This window comes from Triticum urartu, chromosome 7A (genome assembly GCF_056163025.1).
Source record: "Triticum urartu cultivar PI428250 chromosome 7A, HENAU_Tu73, whole genome shotgun sequence".
NCBI lineage: Eukaryota > Viridiplantae > Streptophyta > Magnoliopsida > Poales > Poaceae > Triticum > Triticum urartu.
Window position 1 is genome coordinate 681719324 of NC_141879.1, and position 19809 is coordinate 681739132.

General features: G+C 45.3%; 2 pseudogenes; both read right to left on the reverse strand.

Annotated features, from left to right (window-relative positions):
- Positions 1-4439: 4439 nt before the first annotated feature.
- Positions 4440-5634, reverse strand: LOC147961442 (uncharacterized; annotated as a pseudogene).
- Positions 5635-12397: 6763 nt separating this feature from the next.
- On the reverse strand, positions 12398-13358 carry LOC147961443 (uncharacterized; annotated as a pseudogene).
- Positions 13359-19809: the final 6451 nt, after the last annotated feature.

The following is a 19809-nucleotide window of genomic DNA, read 5'->3' on the forward strand; positions in this document are numbered from 1 at the left end:
AGAGATTAAAGAAGACCTCACCCAATCACCTCGCATTCCTCCCGTCTCCACTCGTGCAAGGGCCTAACTCACTTGCCCTCGCCTCGGCCTGGCTCGCAAGAAACTGCCGATCTGAGCGTTTCCAGCGAGCCAGGCCTAAAAGTGCTTTAAATTTCATGCTATGTAGGCCAAACAGTGTATACAGGCAACCAAACAGGTCAGATTCTTTTCGCGCGGGTTTGGTCGAGGGCAGTGGCTCCTGAAACCTCCATGTCATTGACGATCACATCATTCGTGGCGCTGCCAGATAGATGCACCACGACACAAACATGACGGCTGTCCACATGTCTCTTGCGTCCCTCGGTCGCGTTGAGTGTGTTGTCTGCCATGCGAATCAGCAGCTCGTCGTAGTCAGGTACCCACTACAAATGCTGCCATTCGCGAAGGATGGAATGCCAGACCTCCTGGGCAACGACACATCCAAGCAGCAAATGTGGCATCGTATCCGGCAGCTGATCGCTGAAAGCCCACGATGCTGAAGCCTATTCCGTTGTTGTGAATAATCTGCGGCTGGTCGAAGTGTGGGATCTCCAAACCTGACATGCGCCCTGTGCTGCGTTGTTCGCCACAAATGATGCCGCTGATGGCCGCTATTCAGCAAGGTCACCAACAGGTGTTTCTAAAGTTGTCACTGTTACCAAATATGAGGTGTCATATCAAGGAACCATCAAATGTTTCTCTGTAAATGCGAATATGCAATATAACCATAAGGAGGGCCTGCAACTTTCCTCCTGCCCCGACTCTAGGATATATGGAAACACCGGCATGGTTTGGTACAGCCAGCATTTCCTGCTGCGGGGTGACAGTCATCTGCAGCCAGCGGCTCAAGACTCACTCAGAACCCCTACTTATCCTCTGTTTCTATCCACATATTTCTCCAACATTATAGCGCCTTTGAGTTTACCACTGTGTCTTGGGCATCCCGGTCTATGGATACCTGGCCATAGATCACAAAAAAGTCATCGTGCTAATGTAGCATGCTGATGGAAGTGAACTGATCAATGCTTGGCCAATGCACTGCCTTGTCTTGAAGAATTGGCATCAGAACAGTAGCTGTGCTCAAAAGGGTAGAAGATTAGGCTGAGATCAGGCAACCTCTGATGAATCTGTCTTCCACAGCATAATCAGGGCTTAGATCAATCTCAAAATCGCTGCACTGCAGTAATAATAAATAATTAAAAACACTAGATAAGGGTACGAGACATTCAAACTGTACAGAAAAAAGCAAGAAAAGGACAACAGAGAAAGCTAGAAACTACTAGTAAGTATACTAGCAAATGGTTTTGGACTACTAGCCAATGTGGTCTGCAGATGCACACCCATCTGATTTCTGAGAGTTGCTACCATCTAATCCGAGGTTTCATGTGACTGGAGCATTGTTTATTTTAGTCTGCAAAACAGAGTAACGAACATAGACTGCTACTTGCTGCCTCATCGTAAGACAGATGGCTACAGAAGAACATGTAATAATTCTCTAAATTAGTGTCATCCATTCCAGAATATAAGGTGCATCAATTTTCATGAAAGTCAAACATATGTATGTTTGACCAAGATTATAGAATAAAATTCAACATCTACGATACCTAATAGATAAAATATGAAAATACTTTCATGATGGATCGAATGGTACAAATTTGGTATTGTAGATAGTGATATTCTTTTTCTAGAAACTTGGTCATACCAGTATATGTTTGAGATCTGAAAAAACTAATACATCTTATACTGAAGAATTGAGTCAATGGGAGAGTTTTAAGAACTTTACATAAATACTAATAGCCATTATTTACAAAGAAATTGATGTCCTTTCGGCCACCGCGTCGCCTAGCTTGGCGGCTCCCACTCCCCCCACCTACTCCTCCTCCCTCGCCGCCGCCGGTGGCCACCGCCGGGCAAAGCCCGTGCGGGGGTGGCGGCGGCGGGGCCTTCTCCCGTCGCGCGGTGTCCAGTCCTAGGGGAGCGGCGGCGTGTGGCGCTTGGCGGTGGACTGCGCGGCTGCCACGCCAATCTCCGGTGATGCTCTGGCGGCGGGGGTGATGCTCGGCTTGCGGGTGCGGAGGGGGCTGTTGCAGGGCGCTGCGTGGGGCGGCTGGATCTGGCTTCCCCGATTTCTGCTGCGGGGGTCAGCGGCACGGGTGCTCGGACGCCGGGGCGGCGGCCCCGGACCTCTTCGATCTCTGGGCGGCGCAGCCGTGGGCGCGCGGTGGCTCTCGTCGGCTGCGTGGGCGGCGGCAGCGGAGCTGCTGTGGTTTCGCGTCTCTGCTGTGTCGGGAGGTGGTGTGGCTCGGCAAGATTCGGGCATGGCTACTCCTTCCTCTGGCGGGGTCGGCTGGTCGGTGGAGACGGCGGTGTGCGCCCAGGACCCGGCAGCACGGCTGCTGCTAGCCGGGGCGTCGCGCGGGACGGCCTTAGCTGGGACGGGCGCGGGCGCTGGCGGGAGATTCCCTTCGGTGCACTGCGGTGCAGGTTTGGTGGTGGTTGATGGCCGGCTGGTTCGGGCTCGCGGTCATGGACCATCTTCGGCAGAAATCCTTCTTCGGCCTCTGCCGGATACGGCGACGATGACGCCCGCGGGCGCCGCACTCTTTCTTGGAAGCGTCGTTTTGGTGTGGTGCTTCTCCCCGCGGCCTTGGCTCCGGAGGGAATCCTCAGATCCGCGGGATCGGGCGATGAAGGCGTTTCCACGTCTTCTTCCTCCTTGGGGGCATCGTCTCAGAGCCGGCTACAACTGGAGACCGGTGGAAGGCGGCATCTTCGCCACGGTGAATGGCGGCATCTTCGCCGCATGGTTGCTGAGGCGGCCGTTTCCGGGGCGATGATTTCTATTTAGCAACGATGATGGCGTCGAGAGGAGCTTGGGCCGCGGCTCGGGCTTTGGTAGTCGGATCTTCCCGGCGTGTCCGAGGTGCTCTTTCGTGGGTTGCCCGGTTGCTTTGAAGTCGGAGCGGCAGTGGAGCGGATCGATGTGGTGACGATGACATGCGCTCGGTGGTCGTTTGCGGCGGGCACGGTCGGCGCAAGTCCTGCATATTTCCCGGGCAATGATCGTCGTCAAAGTCAGAGCTGTCAGTTGTTCGTGCGTGTGGTCATCTGTTGGCATGTGCCGTCGTGGAGTGTGTTCCATGTCGGTGGCCAGGTTGGCCGGTGGTGCCCATGTATTTATGGGTTGGGTTGTTTCGGTTTTAGCCCGGTTTTCCGTCAATTAACCGGGGAATTCTCACTTCTTCTTAATCAATGAAAATGGCAAGTCTTTTAACCTTGTTTAAATTTTTTTTACAAAGAATTAGTGCAGAGCTACCAAAATTCCATCGAAGGAGTAAGGATATAACCGTAGGTAATTACTAGTAAGGGGGAGTAGAACAGTTCAATGGCTATATGCTTCACATTATTCAGCGGAATACACATTGACAATAGAAGTTATCTGAGGAAAACAATATATAACCAATTGATGCAACAAAGGTAGTCTAGCCTTAATTAATTAAGGCAGGAAGCCAGGGGTATGAAAGGAAATAGGTTAGACCAACAAAACGTCTATAAAGTAACAGCCTAAACATCAATACAACGGCATTAACTCTAGCTAAAAATGCATGTGCTAGGTGCTAAACTTAACAAGCACCGGGCTAAAAAAATTCCATACAATTCCTGACATGCTTATCTACTGGAAAAAAATAAGTCTATCATTATTCGACTAACTATGTCCCTGGAATGATTAATTTTACTCTACAACTGAGTGATCGGCTTACTGCAAATTACAACATCTGTGGATACTGGTAGGCAAGGCAACTACTCCGGTTAGCCGAAGAAAACAGAACTAGGGCCTCTGATTTTCCACAGAATCTTAAAAACCTGCTAGAAAAAGCAATCAGGTTCGGAGAGAGACGAAGATCCCACACATGAAGGCTAATGTGTTCAGTTTCATTGCTTAGTGATGAGTAAGAAGCTTCAAATCAGGGATACACTTTTATCACGCACCAACTAAATTGAAAGTTTTAAAGAGGACAGGGAAAACGAAAATAGATACTCCGGTCGTAGTTCTAACTTGGAGCATTAGAAGAAAAAGGAGCAACAAATGGTTCCAAGTCCCAAAGATTATGATCATTTTGTACTACAAAATCTAAACCAGCTAGGTTAAGAATTATCAACATTGACATTTCTTGGCCTTTTGAGATATATAGCATGATCACAATACATCCTTCACACATATGCAAACTACTATGATAGAACACATTAAGGTATCTCATGCAGCTCTACTTGTCGTTTTCCAACTAAACTGAAAACTGAAGTTGGCATTTTCCAACCCAAAACAATAATATTTGTATTTTAATCTGTGTGAAGATTACTCTTGAGAACGCAACGGAGCACCTTATTGCTGACCGCCCACCATTTAATCAGCAGAACATTCATCAATTTGGAGTTGCCATCGGTATTCCTCCATCAAGTGGTGGGGGGAGGGGCAACAATGGCACATGTGAGAAAAAGGCCATAAACTTCTGGTAGTTAGGCTCAATGTGATACACAATTGTGCTTTCATGATGATCCAGATCATATGCAACCAGCTCATTCTTCCAATGAGCCATAAAGAAGTTTAGATTGGCATGTGGGTGTACTGCAATAACTTCGAGGTCAAAGCCGAGGCACAAAATCTTCTCTGGAGCTACATTTGAAAGCTTGTGCAGCAATTTCCAACGCATGCACTTGTCATCCAGGTGGGTCACATCCCACTGATAAATCTCAACACCAAGAACGTAAACTAATATAGTCGAAAATGCATTAGAACCGTGCCCTTCAATGCCGCCGGAGTCGATATAAACTAGCTGTCCGGCAGACTTTCCAATGAATCCGGAGGAAAATGGATCAACGCTAATTGGTAGCTGGATGATTTTCCACTCTCCAGTTTAGCCCTTGTGCGTCAACTATTGCCAACCCAAACTGACGTATGAGCAAGTGCAGACACCCCTTACGGAAAACTCCCGGTTCACGCCAGCACAACGTAACTTTGATGTCCCACTGGGGGTCCATTGCTACCCAAGCACCTGATTTTGAAGAGTAAATGTTGACTCCTGTCATAGTCCAGTCTGGCCAATCCAGTATAAACTGGAACACATGAAACTCTTGAGTGGAAACACCACTGTCGAAACCCAGGTAAGCACGGCAGATACTGCCGGCGGAGCCAGAGTCAGGCAGCACAGTTTACTCACTCGTAGCTGGCTTGGAGACCATGTAGCGAACTTTTCCAGCAGGGGTGGCCGCCCGAATGCGGGCGAGAAACAATCCATCGCAGGAACCCTCAAGAGAGAAGGAATTGCCCATCTTGTCAGGCGGTTGTGGTAGGCGCAGGTAGGTCTTGGGAACGCTCGACCAGGGGAAGGCGGACAGGTCGGTGTACTTGACGGCCGTGGCCTCGCCGGTGATGTGGTAGAAGAAGCCGGCCAGGGTCTGCACAACTTTCCTCCGGTGGGCGGGGTCGGCGATGAGGTCGCGCCAGGCCGAGCAGACGCACTGGCAGATGCAGAGTGATTTGTAGGGCACACGAGAGAGGATCTCTGCGATTAGGTCGTGGGTCAGCCTGGAGATCGGCCCCTCCACTGGCTTCTCCATGGCTTGGAGGCGGCGGCGGCGGTTGGAATAGGTAGGGTGCGATGTGGCTAGTCATAGTGGGAGTAACTTAGATAGTGCATTTTAAGAAATTTTTACTTATGTGGCGCTTTCCGAGAAAGGATGAGTCTATAAGTTAATAAAGAAGCCATCGATGATATTAGTACTATGTTATTTTGCACTATAAAGATAGTAACTTAGACTAGTGTCATATGCATGACACTAGTATAAATTACTCCCCACCATGACCAGCTTGAGAGATGGATGGCGGCGGCGGAGTGGTAGGAGTAGAATAGTATAGGATGGGAAAGGCCCACCGTGAAAGCCTCTCACATTTATTTATTTTTGAGATTTGTGATTGCCTATCGTTTCGACGAATTAACCCGCTTTAAAAGCGCTCACTTCAAACACACCTCTTCGCCTCCTCTATTGGAGACCTCGTTGTGTCGACGGCCCTTGATGACATCTGCCACCTTGGCGACGTCGCCGGTGGTCACCGGCGGTATGGATCCGCCTCCTCCATGCATCTCGTCCACCCGCACGGGATCTTCCCTCCTGATTATGGCAAGTTCCGAAATCCCCTCCGCCTCTCCTCTCTCCGCCTCTGTTCTTGCTGAGGAGCTCCTGCAGACTACCATCAGGAAGCATATTTGTCTAGAACTAAGAATTAGGATAGCAATAGTGTATGCCCACATCTCCTTATCGATCATGCTACTAACTTGCTGAATATATAGATTTTCCTTCCAAGAAAAATATATTCATGTTCAATAAGAATTTTTGTCACTGGGCAGATCTTCTGGTGCAGACTATGCTCATGCTGACTCGTTCAGACAACAAGCTACAACCAGAGTTGAACAGTGGCACAGTTACACAACAATCTGACAAAGCTAAACTCAGTTCCTGAGACAAAATGTCAAGGTTCTCTTGTTTGTAGGTATAGATAGATATGCCTACTGTTAGAAAGAAATATCTCACTTGTTCATAGATTACATTCAAATTTGTGGAGGATAATTCAGATTTGTCTGGTGCTGTTGTTATTGATATTGTAGGTTTTGTTGTTGGTAGCATAGGCACAGCGGCATACCCCATCCCGGTTCACATCCCACTAAATCACTACCTATCAATTAATCAACGTTATCGGCTCATTCCCTCTAAAAGCCCTTCCTCGAACTGAAACCTTCACGTCATTGAAGACCACATCATTGCGGTGCCACTGGATGCACCAGAACACAGTGGTGATGGCTCTCCACATGTCTCTTGTATCCCTCCATCAAATAGCTGCTAGTCGTTGTCAGGCATACACTTTTGCTGGCATTCGTGGAGGATGGAATGGCAGACCTCCCATGTGACCACAAATCCAAGTGGTAAACGCGACAACGTCTCCGACGTCTGGTCGCGGATCGGGCAGCGGACCGTATGCGGCAGCCCACGGTGCTGAAGCCTATCTGTTGTCCAACATCTATTACAGGCAGCTAGCCACGCAAAGAATACACAGCTCTTAGGAGGACATGATCTCTAAACCTGACTCGCGGTTGCCACTGCAGCACGAAGAATGCCACGGATGGCCACTATTCGGTGCGGTCACCAACAGGTCTTTCTGAAATCTGAAGTTGTCACTATTGCCAAATATGAGGTGTCATATCAAGGAACCAACAAATATTTCTCTGAATCTGCAATGTAGCCAGAAGGAGATGCTGCAACTTTCCTCCTATCTGGAGGACTCGCCTTGCTTGAGTGTATTTGTGTCCCCAAATTTCTCCAACATTATACAGCCTTTGAACTTACCCACTGTTTCTTGGGCATCATGGTGTGCAGACTCCTGGTCAACAATCGCAAGGAAGTCGCGGTGCTAACGCAGCATGCTGACGGAAGTGAACTGATCGATGCTTGGCCGATGCATCTGCCTTATCTTCGAGAATTGGCATCCAAACAGTAACTGTGTTAAAATAGGGTACAAGATTAGGCTGAGATCAGGCAACCTCTGCTGAATCTGTTTTTCACAGCATAATTTGGGCTAAGATCAGCCTGAAATCGCTGCAGTGCGATATAATAAATAAATAGAAAAACCAGATAAGGTATTAGGCATTCGAACTGCATAGAAAAAAGAGCAAGAAAAGGACAACAGCGAGGCTGAAGACTAGTATATGTAGACTAAGCAAACTAACCCCACGGTTTTGGACTGCTAACCATGTGGTCTGTAGATTCACACCCGTCTGATCTCTAGTTGCTAACATCGAATCCGAAGTATTCTGTGACTGGAGCACTGTTTATTTGATTCTGCAAAACAGAGCAACAACTAACAGACTCATCGTATGTAAGGCAAATGGCTACAGAAGAACGGGTAGTGATTCTCTAAATTAGTGTGTGTGTGTGTGTATACACACACACACACATAAACACTATTCTGATCACGGGATCAGAATAATATTCTGATCACAACCTGACCTGCCCCGTTAGTAGTACGTTGAACTTCCCTGTGAATTAGGTTGAACTTCCGCCAACATTGCCGAAATGGGGCTTGCGATATACCGTTGGAAAGCTATGGACACCAATATCATGACCCAACTTAAATTTTTGGCAAAATATAAGTTGTTTAAGAGCAGTTTTGAAAACTGTTTTTTCTTCGCACAAAAAACGTGAATCGTATTTTCGATCGCATTTCTAAACCGTTTATCGGAATGAGGCATATAATATGGCGTTGGAAAGCTGCTGCAAAACCTCTCCTTCCACATATTGAAAGTTTTCTCTAATTCGCTATGGTTAAAGAGTAATTTGAAAAAAAACGTAAAATTTCGTAAACCGAACAACTGAGTTTGTTTTTTCAATGTCATTTCTAAACGGCTAATCCAATGGAGGCATATGATATGGCGTTGGAAAGCTTATGAAAATGCGCTACTTTTTCATCTTGAAAGTTTTTTTTTCTAATTTTGAATGGTTTAAGAGTAAATTAGAAAATGGTCCAAGTCCTATCGAGTTCGTATTTTCGAGCTAATTTTTTAACCGTGCGTCCGAATGCAGCAAATGATATGGCGTTGGAAAGCTTGAGCAAATGCAAAACTTTTTGGTATATATTGTTTCTCCAAATTCTTTATGGTTTTAAGTCAGTTTTGAAAATAGCTAAAACATATTTTCGCCGTATTTTCTACAAACTTTATCGGAATGGGGCAAATAATATATGGTTGAAAAGCTACGAAAAATGCAAAACTTTTTCACGTTGATGGTTTTCTCCGATTCCTAGCCATTTTTAAGTAATTGCGAAAATGGCGAGATCATTCGTTCTGCCTTTATCGCGAAACAGATTCTTCAAAAATGCACCGCGTGAAGAACCTGAACTTCTCGGCATGTCTACTTGAACTTCACTCTGTTTTTCACGTGCTTTTTTTGCTCGTAGATCTCCATCCACTGCTAGTAGCTCTCCATCCATTCACCAAAATTGATTAGGTGATATACCGATGGAAAGCTGCTCTAAACACGCAACTTTCCCGTGTTGATCATTTTTTCATACTCGCGACGATTTTAGAAGTTCTTCATCTAAAATTCATTCAGCGTAGTAGTTGAACTTCATGCTGTTTTCACATTGAACTTCTGTGCCGTATTTTTGTTTTTAATTTTCTCATCCATTCGTGAGTGTTACACAAATAACATTTCCTTTTGTACAAATCTCTCTCACAATAATTTTTTAACTTTCTCCGACGAAGGACTTGAACTTATAACAACAAAACTTTTAGCCTTTCCTTTTTTATTCCTTTTTAATACAAAATGCACACCATCTAGTACATTAACTTCTGGCAGTTATCAACCTGAACTTCTCTCGGTTACGTGATTTTTTTGAGTTTTTTATGAATTTTTAAACTGATTTTCTAAATCCTTTTTTATGAATTTTGAAACGCTCTATTTTTAGTAGTTGAACTTCTTGTTATTGAATTTTTGAACTTCTTATTTCCATTCTTTTAATAATGAGGAAGATCTAAGTTTTCTATAATCATCGAACTTCTCCATCTTTTTAATATGGACTTCCTAGTTTTATTTCTTAATCCTTTTTACGAAATTTTGAAGCGCTCTATTATTAAAAGTTGAACTTCTTGTTATTTAATTTTTGAACTTCTTATTTCCATTCTTTAATTATGAGGAAAATCTGAGTTTTCTATAATAATCGAACTTCTCCATCTTTTTAGTATGGACTTCCTAGTTTTATTTCTTAATATTTTTTATGAAATTATGAAGCGCTCTATTATTAAAAGTTGAACTTCTTGTTATTTTATTTTTGATCTTCTTGTTTCCATTATTTAATAACGAGGAAAATTTGAGTTTCTATAATCATCGAACTTCTTCATCTTTTTACTATAGACTTCCTAGTTTTATTTCTTAATCTTTTTTATGAAATTATGAAGCGCTCTATTATTAAAAGTTGAACTTCTTGTTATTTTATTTTTGAACTTCTTGTTTCCATTCATTAATAACGAGGAAAATTTGAGCTTCTATAATCATCGAACTTCTCCATCTTTTTAATATTGACTTCCTAGTTTTATTTCTCAATCTGTTTATTATGAAATTTTTAATATGGACTTCTTGTTATTTTATTTTTGAACTTGTTTTTTCCATTCTTTAATAATGAGGAAAGTCTGAGTTTTCTATAATTATCGAACTTCTCCAACTTTTTAATATGGACTTCCTGGTTTTATTCTTAATCCATTTTTATGAATAAAACTATTTTAAGACACTAAAACAACATTTTTTTGTCTGTGTTTTTGCATTGGTTTGCACATCAAACCGTGTCATCTTTACAAATTGAACTTCTCTTTTTCTTTTTGTTTTATTTCAACATTGTTTAGCACGTCGAACCAGGTCATCTTTAGAAATTAAACTTCTCCTTTCTTTTTGTTTTCTTTCAACATTGATTTGCACGTCGAATCGCTTCATCTTTAGAAATTGAACTTCTCATTTTCTTTTTATTTTATTTCAACATTTGATTTACACGTTGAACCGTGTCATCTTTAGAAATTGAACTTCTCCCTTTCTTTTTGTTTTCTTCCATGCTTTACCTTGCATGTTTAAATTTATTTTGAACATGCTGAGATAACACACTTGACCTTCTCGAACACAACATTTTGACCTTCACAAAACATAAATTAAAGCCAAACCTTTGACCTACAGAGCATGTACAATTTTCTCCATTTTTTGAAGAATAAACGCTGAATGGCCCCGTTAGTTTGACATGAACTTCTGCTGCACATTTTCGAACGTCAGTTTGATTTTTATTTTTCAAAAGTACATTGAGCGTTTTATTATGTTCTGTGGCAAGTAGCACGATAATTTTTTTGGTCCTGTAGAAAAGCATTTGAACCTCTAGGCTTTGTCTAGAAACAGGGAAATCCATTTTTTATAATTTTTGAAATGGTCAATTTATTAATTTGAACTTCAATCTATTAGTATTACACAAAAAACAATTTAAAAGAGCTCCAACTTTTCCATATTATCTATTTTTTTCAAGTGATCTTTGTTTACAACGTTAACTTCTTGGTTATCCTTTTAGAAACCAAAAATTTGTTTTTTTAATCAAGCATTGAGCTTTTGTTTTGTGTCTTTAATTCAAACTTCTTAAATTGCCAGCGTTTTAATTTTTTGGCGTTTCTTTTATACGTCCTTCCTCGGATTTAAGTTTTTTGTTTTCATTTTTTTGCGTACTTTTTGCACACTTGTTTTGGATGAACTACCTTGCCCTAAGATTTTTTTGCTTTTGCTTTTGATTTTGAACTTCTATGCTTTATGTGTATTGTGTTTGTTTTTTGCCAAAAGCTACCTTTTTGTGTGTCATTATTTAACAAAACGTGAGCTTCTACCCAAATTATAAGTACTTTTTTCTCCAAAGCGGATTAGAAGAGCTCAGCGTCGAGGGGTTCACTTAAGGAAGAGTTGCGGAGACAAACCGAACACATTAGACTTGAACACAGAATGAAGAAGATCAACACACTGGACTGCAGCTGTACAAATTTCTGCAGAAAATTGTGGTCTCCATTTTTTTGACGCACTGGATACTTCCAATACATGACCTTTCCACACAATAATATATGAACTTCTCGGAACAAAAATTTCATTGAGCACTTTTCTACACACAGAACTTCCAATACATGACCTTTCCACACAATAATACACGAATCATCAACACTGACATTTCTCGGCCTTTTCAGATAGCAAGATCACATTACATGGTGCACACATATGCACACTTCTACGTCAGGTAAACCTTAGCAATGCAAGCACCTACTTAGAATCAGAGAACCAAACAATGCAAATTGTAGCAGAACATAAGATTCTAATAGAGATAGCATGTACATGTCAAAATAGAACACACTAAAGTGTCTCATACAGCTCTACTTGTTGCACATCAAAAGGCATAGTCAACATACTACAACCCATACCAACATGTCCACAAGGGAAACATCCTGCCAGAGACAGTGCTAGATATGAAAATGAGTACAGATCAAACTGAAAACTGAAGTTGGCATTTTCCATAACAATAAAATCTCTACTTGAATCTTGTGACCAAGGTGTTTGAGTCGCGACTTGGCGAGTCGCCGCGAGCCGTGCGGCTCGGCGATTAGTCGACGAAAGTCGCTGTATAGTCGCGAGTCGCCCTGATTTTTGGACAACGACTTGGTGATTAGTTGGCGACTATACACGACTCAAAAACCATGCTTGTGACGCTTGACAACGCAATGGAGCACCTCACCGATGACTGCCCAACTTTCAATCAGTAGAATATTCATCAATTTGGAGCTGCCAGCTGTATTGCTCCATCCAGTGGTAGGCGGGTCAACAATGGCACATATGGGAAAAAAGGCCTAAACTTCTTGTAGTTAGGCTCAATGTGATATACAACTGTGCTTTCATGATGATCCAGATCGTATGCAATCAGTTCATTGCTCCAATGATCTATAAAGAAGATCATATTGGTGTGTGGGTGTACTCCAATGACTTCAAGGTCGAAGCCGAGCTGAAACATCTTCCTTGGAGCGACTACATTTGAAAGCTTGTGCAACAATTTCCAATGCACAGATTTGCCATCAAGGGGGATCACATCCCGCCGATAAACATCAACACCAGGAATGTAAAATGATACAGTCGAAAATGCATTTGTTCCAGATCCTTCTAGACCGCCGGCGTTGATATAAAATAGCTGTCTAGCGGACTTTCCGATGAAACCCGATAAACTCGAATTTTCGGGTCTTGGCGGCCGGATGATTGTCCATTTCAGCCCTTCCGCATCAACTATTGCGATCCAAAACATGCCCATGAGTAAGTGCAGACACCCCTTATGAAAAACTCCGGGTTGAAAGCCGCACAAGCTGACTTTGATGTGCCATTGGGGTTTCATTGCCACCCACGCACCAGTCTTTGAGGAGTAAATCCTCACTCCTCTCACAACCCAATCCTGGGTCGGCGATTCCAGCACAAACGCGAACACATGTTGACACAATGCTGTCGAAACCCAAGTAAGAGGCGCAGCGGCGACCATCGTAGCCAGAGTGAGGCAGCAGAGTGTACTCACTAGTAGCTGGGTTGGAGACCATGTAGCAAAAATTTCCAGCGGGGGCGCCCGTGCGAAAGCGGCTAAGAAACAATCCATCGCGGGAGTCCTCGACGGAGAAGAAGCGGTCCGCGCAGTCGGGCGGCAGTGGCAGGCGCGGGTGGGTCGGAGGAATGTGGGACCAAGGCGAGGCAGACATGTAACGCCCTCGATGCGGCTATATCTCCCACGTCTTGAAGCACGACTTAGAGGCATAACCGCATTGAAAGCAATGTCGCAAGTGAGGTAATCTTCACACAACCCATGTAATACATCATAGAAAGTGATACATAGTTGGCTTACAATCGCCACTTCACACAATTACAGGAATAAAACATTACATCATCCAAATACACACAAGGTCCGTCTACGGAACCAAAATAAAAGAAGACTACCCCAAATGCTACACAGATCCCCGATCGACCCCAACTGGGCTCCGCTACTGATCAACTAGAACGAAACAACACAAAGGGCAAGATCTTCATCGAGCTCCTCCTTGAGCTTGGTTGAGTCTCCTGCATGGTATCATCGGCACCTGCAAACTGGTTTTGGAAGTATCTGTGAGTCACGGGGACTCAGCAATCTTACATCCTCGCGATCAAGACTATTTAAGCTTATAGGAAGGGTAAAAGGTATGAGGTGGAGCTGCAGCAAGCGACTAGAATATATGGTGGCTAAACATACGCAAATGAGAGCAAGAAGAGAAGGCAAAGCGCGATCGAGAAACTATGATCAAGAGGTGATCCTAGAACAACCTACGTCAAGCATAACTCCAACACCGTGTTCACTTGCCGGACCCCGCCGAGAAGAGACCATCACGGTAACACACGCGGTTGGTGCATTTTAATTAAGGTCAACTTCAAGTTTTCTACAACCGGACATCAACAAATTCCCATCTGCCCATAACCGCGGGCACGGCTTTCGGAAGTTCAAAAACCCTGCAGGGGTGTCCCAACTTAGCCCGTCACAAGCTCTCACGGTCAGCGAAGGATATTCCATCTAGCGGGAAGACCCGATCATACTCGGAATCCCGGTTACAAGACATTTCGACAATGGTAAAACAAGACCAGCAAAGCCACCCAGATGTGCCGACAAATCCCGATAGGAGCTGCACATATCTCGTTCTGAGGGCACACTGGATGAGACAGACGTCGGGTGGGCCAGCCCAGAGTTGCCCCTGGTAGCTCCGGACATCGCTCAGTTTGGACCAACACTCAGAGGAGCACTGGCCCGGGGGTTTAATAAAGATGACCCTTGGGCAGGCCTACCCAAGGGAAAGAAAAAGGCTAGGTGGCGAATGGTAAAACCAATGTTGGGCCTTGCTGGAAGAGTTTTATTCAAGGCGAACGGTCAAGGGGTTCCCATAATAACCCAACCGCGTAAGGAACTCAAAATCCGGGAACGTAACACCGATATGATGGAAACTAGGGCGGCAAGAGTGGAGCAAAACACCAGGCATAAGGCCGAGCTTTCCAACCTTTACCTAGTATATATAGATGCATTAATTAAATAAGAGGTATTGTGATATCCCAACAAGTAAACATGTTCCAACAAGGAACAACATCTCCATGTTCCAACAAGGAACAAAACTTCAATCTTCACCTGCAACTAACAACGCTATAAGAGGGGCTGAGCAAAGCGGTAACATAGCCAATCAACAGTTTGCTAGGACAAGGTGGGTTAGAGGTTTGACATGGCAATTTGGGAGGCATGATAAGCAAGTGGTAGGCATCGTAGCATAGGCATAGCAAAAGAGCGAGCATCTAGCAAAGCAAAGATAGAAGTGATTTCGAGGGTATGATCATCTTTCCTGAAATCCCGCGAGGAAGAAGAACGAGTCCATGAAGAAGACAAACAGACGTAGACGAACGGATCCTCACAAATGCGACGTTATCGGAACCAACCCGAAGAAGCAACACCGGAAAGGAGAAAACAACATAGTAAACAACCAACACATGACCATGGCATGATGCACAACCAAGTATGATGGATGTCCGGTTTAAATATGCATGACATGGCAAAGTGCACAAACAACCCTACAAATTAAGTGGAGCTCAATATGCAACTCCGCTGCATATTGACGAAACACCACGTGGCTTATTTAGTTCGATCTTGTTTATGTACCCAACAATATTAAATGTTGATTAACATGGCAAGGGGTGAAGCACAACAAAACTACCTATCTAGGCAAGTTTAAATGAGGCCGGAAACAACGAACAACAATTCCGGAAACTCCTCATGTGCATATTTTTGGTTTGGTACTGTTCTGCCCTAAACACAATTTTAGAGTTGTTAAGCATGCAAAGTGAAGCCACCATGTTAAACTAGGCAAAATTCTACCCCATTTACATATAAAGTTTATTAAATTCGGAGCTACGGTTAATTAGTTATGAATTAAAGCATTTTAACATGGCATAGGAGCAAATTTAATCAAACAACATTTTGAACATAGATGAAAGTTGCATATTATTAAACTAGATGAAATTCTAAGCAAGTTTCATATATAAATCATTTTAAACCGATGCACGGTTATTTAGTTATTATATGCATGAAGTTTAGGGACCTTTCTGCAAATCTACAGTCTCAGGATTAAATAGAAAAAAACGATCTACGAAAAAAAAACATGTCCCAGGCCGAAACTGGCCGGCCCAAAAGTGCTGGACGCTGGACGCTGCTCACATGGGCCCAGGCCCGTTCGGTGGAATAGGCCTGGCAAGGGGCTCCTAGGCCTTTGGCTAGATCTGGCCCACGGCGGGGCCTACGAGCGGAGCGAGCAGCTCCTTCTCGTCGTCCTCGTGCCTCCGCACGAGCAGGGAGGAGGACGGCAAGAGCGGTGGCGGTCGACGGCGGCTCGCCGACGGGGAGGCGCGGAGGAGGGCCTAGAACGGACGAAGAAGGCCGTGATCCGCCAGATCCGGCGAGGGAGGTGCGGATCGAATCTCCGAGCAGGGGGGGGGCGTGCTACAAGGCCATGGCTGCAACTGTTGCCTGAAGATAAAGACAGAGAAGAAATTCAGAGGGGAAACGCGGACGGGAAGAAGGGAGGGTCGACAAGGAGATGGCAGGGGCACAACGGAGCCTGCCTGGGGTTGCCGGCGACGACGAGGCCGGTCGCCGGAGGCACGAAGGCGAGGTCGTGGTTGAACGAGGAGAGGCCGAGGATGGCTCGATCTGGCCGGAGGTGAGGCGATGGCAACGAACTCGAAGACCGCCTATGCTGCTGCTGCTGCTCCATGGCGGCTGGCCTGGTTCCCTATGAGCTCGGGGCGAGGGTGCCATGGACAGAGAGGAGGGAGCTTGAGCTCCTGGTTGCTGCTGGGGGACGACGGGGTCCTGGTCGGTAGCTTCGTTTGCCGGCGGGAGAAGTGTCTCAGGTCGAGGACGAGCTCCTGGCTCGAGGCAGGGAAGGATGGGGGTGTAGGTGGAGATCGAGGGGAGTTTCTGATTGGGGGATTTGGATCGAGGGGGAGATCCCGAGGGGAAAGCGAGAGAGTGGCGGCGGCAAGGAGGAAAAGATGGGACATCTCTCCTAGTTTTTAGGTCTTGGTCTGACATATATATAGTAAAAGGGTTTTTGGTAGGGACTAATCCGTCCCTCCGATCGTAATCGGACGGTCGGGAAAAATAGGCTAGGGAGGCCAAATAAGAAAACGGAGACGTTTTGTAGATGTTTGGGGATGATCTGAGTCCAACGGTGACAACTGTCCAGGTCGGGTCCGGGACAGCTTTCGGACGCGCGCGCGAGGAGGTCTGATGCACTGCGCAAAGAGGGGTAGGCGTGGGCCTAGGTGGACTGTGGAGAGCGGGTTGGGCTGAGACGAGAGGAGAGGAGTGCAGCCCGGCAACTGTTTCCGGAGACCGAAAACATCCGACGTTAGACCGGCTATACTGCCGCTATAGTTATCCATTGGGGAATCAAACGATCTCCGAATGTGATGAAACTTGATAGGTGGTCTATCTACACTATAATAAGACCACACGTCAAATCTCATCCCATTCCGAGAACATTTACCGGCCACTTATAAAATACTATTTTGGACATGCCGCGGGCGCGTGCAAGTGTGGTTGGGCTCAGAACGGACAATGGAGAGAACTTGGAGAACCCGGACGAATGCAAGTTTTAAAACATGATGATGCAATGCGCATGATGACATGATATGCAATGCATGACACGCAAGCAAAGACAAGGCAACAACAGCGAAAAACTGAAGGACACCTGGCACATCGGTCTCGAGGCGTCACAAGACAGGTCGGCGTAGCTGATGGCATGGCCGCGGCGCTCGGCAGAGTTGGCCGTGGCTCCGCCGGTGGTGTGGTAGAAGAATCCGGCCAGGGACTGCACAACCGTCTTCCGGTTCGTGGGGTCGGAGATGAGGTCGCGCCAGGCCGGTACACGCGCTTGCAGATGCAGAGTGATTTGTAGGGCACCCGACCGAGGATCTCCACGATTAGGTCGGGGGTGAGCCTGGACATCGGCTCCTCCATGCCGGGCGCCCTCCAGGAGCGCCGGCTACTATCCTTTGGAAGGAATGGTGGCTGGAATAGCTAGGTTGCGGCGGCGGGGATGGATGGCGGCGGCGGAGTAGGTTAGTGGGCTATGAGGTGGTGATTGGGCGGAGTAGGTAGCGGGGGCGCTGTATTGCGGCGGTGGGGATGAATCTCTCTTTCACAACATAATCCGGGCTTAGATGAGCCTGAAATCACTTCAGTGCGATATACTCTTTCTATTTTATAATATAGTGGGCCCGTGTTTTTTGAGATTTAGGTTTGACTGTAAATGTGACCAACGTTAGCAACGACTGCGCAATGGTATAATTTTTGTTTTCGCCCATGTTGATTAAATTTGTGATCAAAATTAAATCTCGAAAAACATGAATGGACTACATTATATAAAATGGAGGAAGTAATAAATAGTTAGGAAACCAAATAAGGCATCAGACATTCAAACTTGTATAAGGAAAAAGGCGAGAAAAAGACAACAGAGAAAGCTGAAAACTAGTAAGTATGCTATGCAAACGAACCACACGGTTTTGGACTGTTAACCATGTTACCTACATATACACACCCGTCTGATCTCTGAGAGTCGCTAACATCAAATCTAAGGTTTTTTGTAACTGAAGTACTGTTTATTTGAGTCCGCAAAACAGAGTAATAACCCAACATGTAAGAAAGACTGCTTCTTGCTGCCTCATCCCAAGGCAGATTGCTACAGAAGAACATGTAATGATTCTCCACATCTTCACATGAATACGAATAGCCACTATTTATAAAGAATTAGTGCAGAGTTATAAAATTATATCCAAGGAGTAAGGATAAGCGTAGGTAAGAGGGAGTAGAACAGTTCAATGGGTATGCAAAGTTTTAGTAGGTGATATGCTTCACATTATTCAGCGGAATACACATTGGCCATAGAAGTTATCTAGGGAAGCAGTATATAACCAATCGATGCAACAAAAGTAGTCTAGCCTTTATATAATGACTTAAGGCAGGATGCCAGGAAATAAGCAATGAGTATGAAAGGACATAGGTTAGACCAGCAAAAGGTCTATAAAGTGATATTCTAAACATCAATACAATTACATTACTCTAGCTAAAAATGCATGTGCTAAGTGCTAAACTTAACAAGAACCGGGTCAAAAAGTTTCATACTATCCCTGACGTGCTTATCTACTGAAAAAATAAGTATCATTATTCTGCTAACTATGTCCCTGTAATGATTAATTTTACTCTACAACGGCGTGATCGGCATACTGCAAATTACACCATGTGTCGGATACTGATAGATGCAAGGCAACTACTCTTATTATCCCAAGAAAGTAGGACTAGGACCTTTCATTTTCCACATAAAATCTTAAAAACCTTCTAGAAAAAGCAATTAGGATACATTTAAAATTTCATCCGAACCAGCGTTCGTCTGCGCTGGAACGTTCTAATATGTGAGCGCTAATGGCTGGATAAATAAGCAAATGTGTTTGCAAATAAAATTGCCTAAATGGGTCAGCCCCTTCCTCTCTTTAAGCCTAATAGCCCATAAATTTGGCCTCGAAATAGCCCAACACCCCCCGGCCCCTCCCCCTCCCCCCAGTAGACCCCTTCTATAAAATGCAGGTGCCTCCCTTCCAAAACCGCCACTTCTCCATCTCCTCCTCGCACTCCGAGCCCGCCCCAAGCAGCTCCTCCCACCGAATCTTCGGTCGCCACCCTCCAGCGTCTAGATTTGGATAGTTGGATCCAGATCTAATGGCGTGTTGTGTCCCTGCACAAGAGAAGAGCTCCTGCTCTAACTCTACCTACCGCGAACCCTGAGCGCCCAATCTCCGCGTGCACATCCACCCGTGTGCTCCGTCGTCCGGCCATCGGCGAATCACCACCGATAAGTAGCATCCCTACACCTATGTACTTCTTTGTTTTTTCCTCTCGCTTCCCTCGGCTCAATCTCACTCTCATCACGCCTCTTTTCCGTGCTACAGGGAACCTCCATGGCTGCCGAGCTTTCATCCCCGAGCCTCTATGACGCACCGCAGGGGACGCCGATGGGCCGCCACCCAACCTGCCAGCGCCAGATCTCCTCACTCAGCCACCAGATCTGAGCCCCGTCGTCGTCCCCGTGT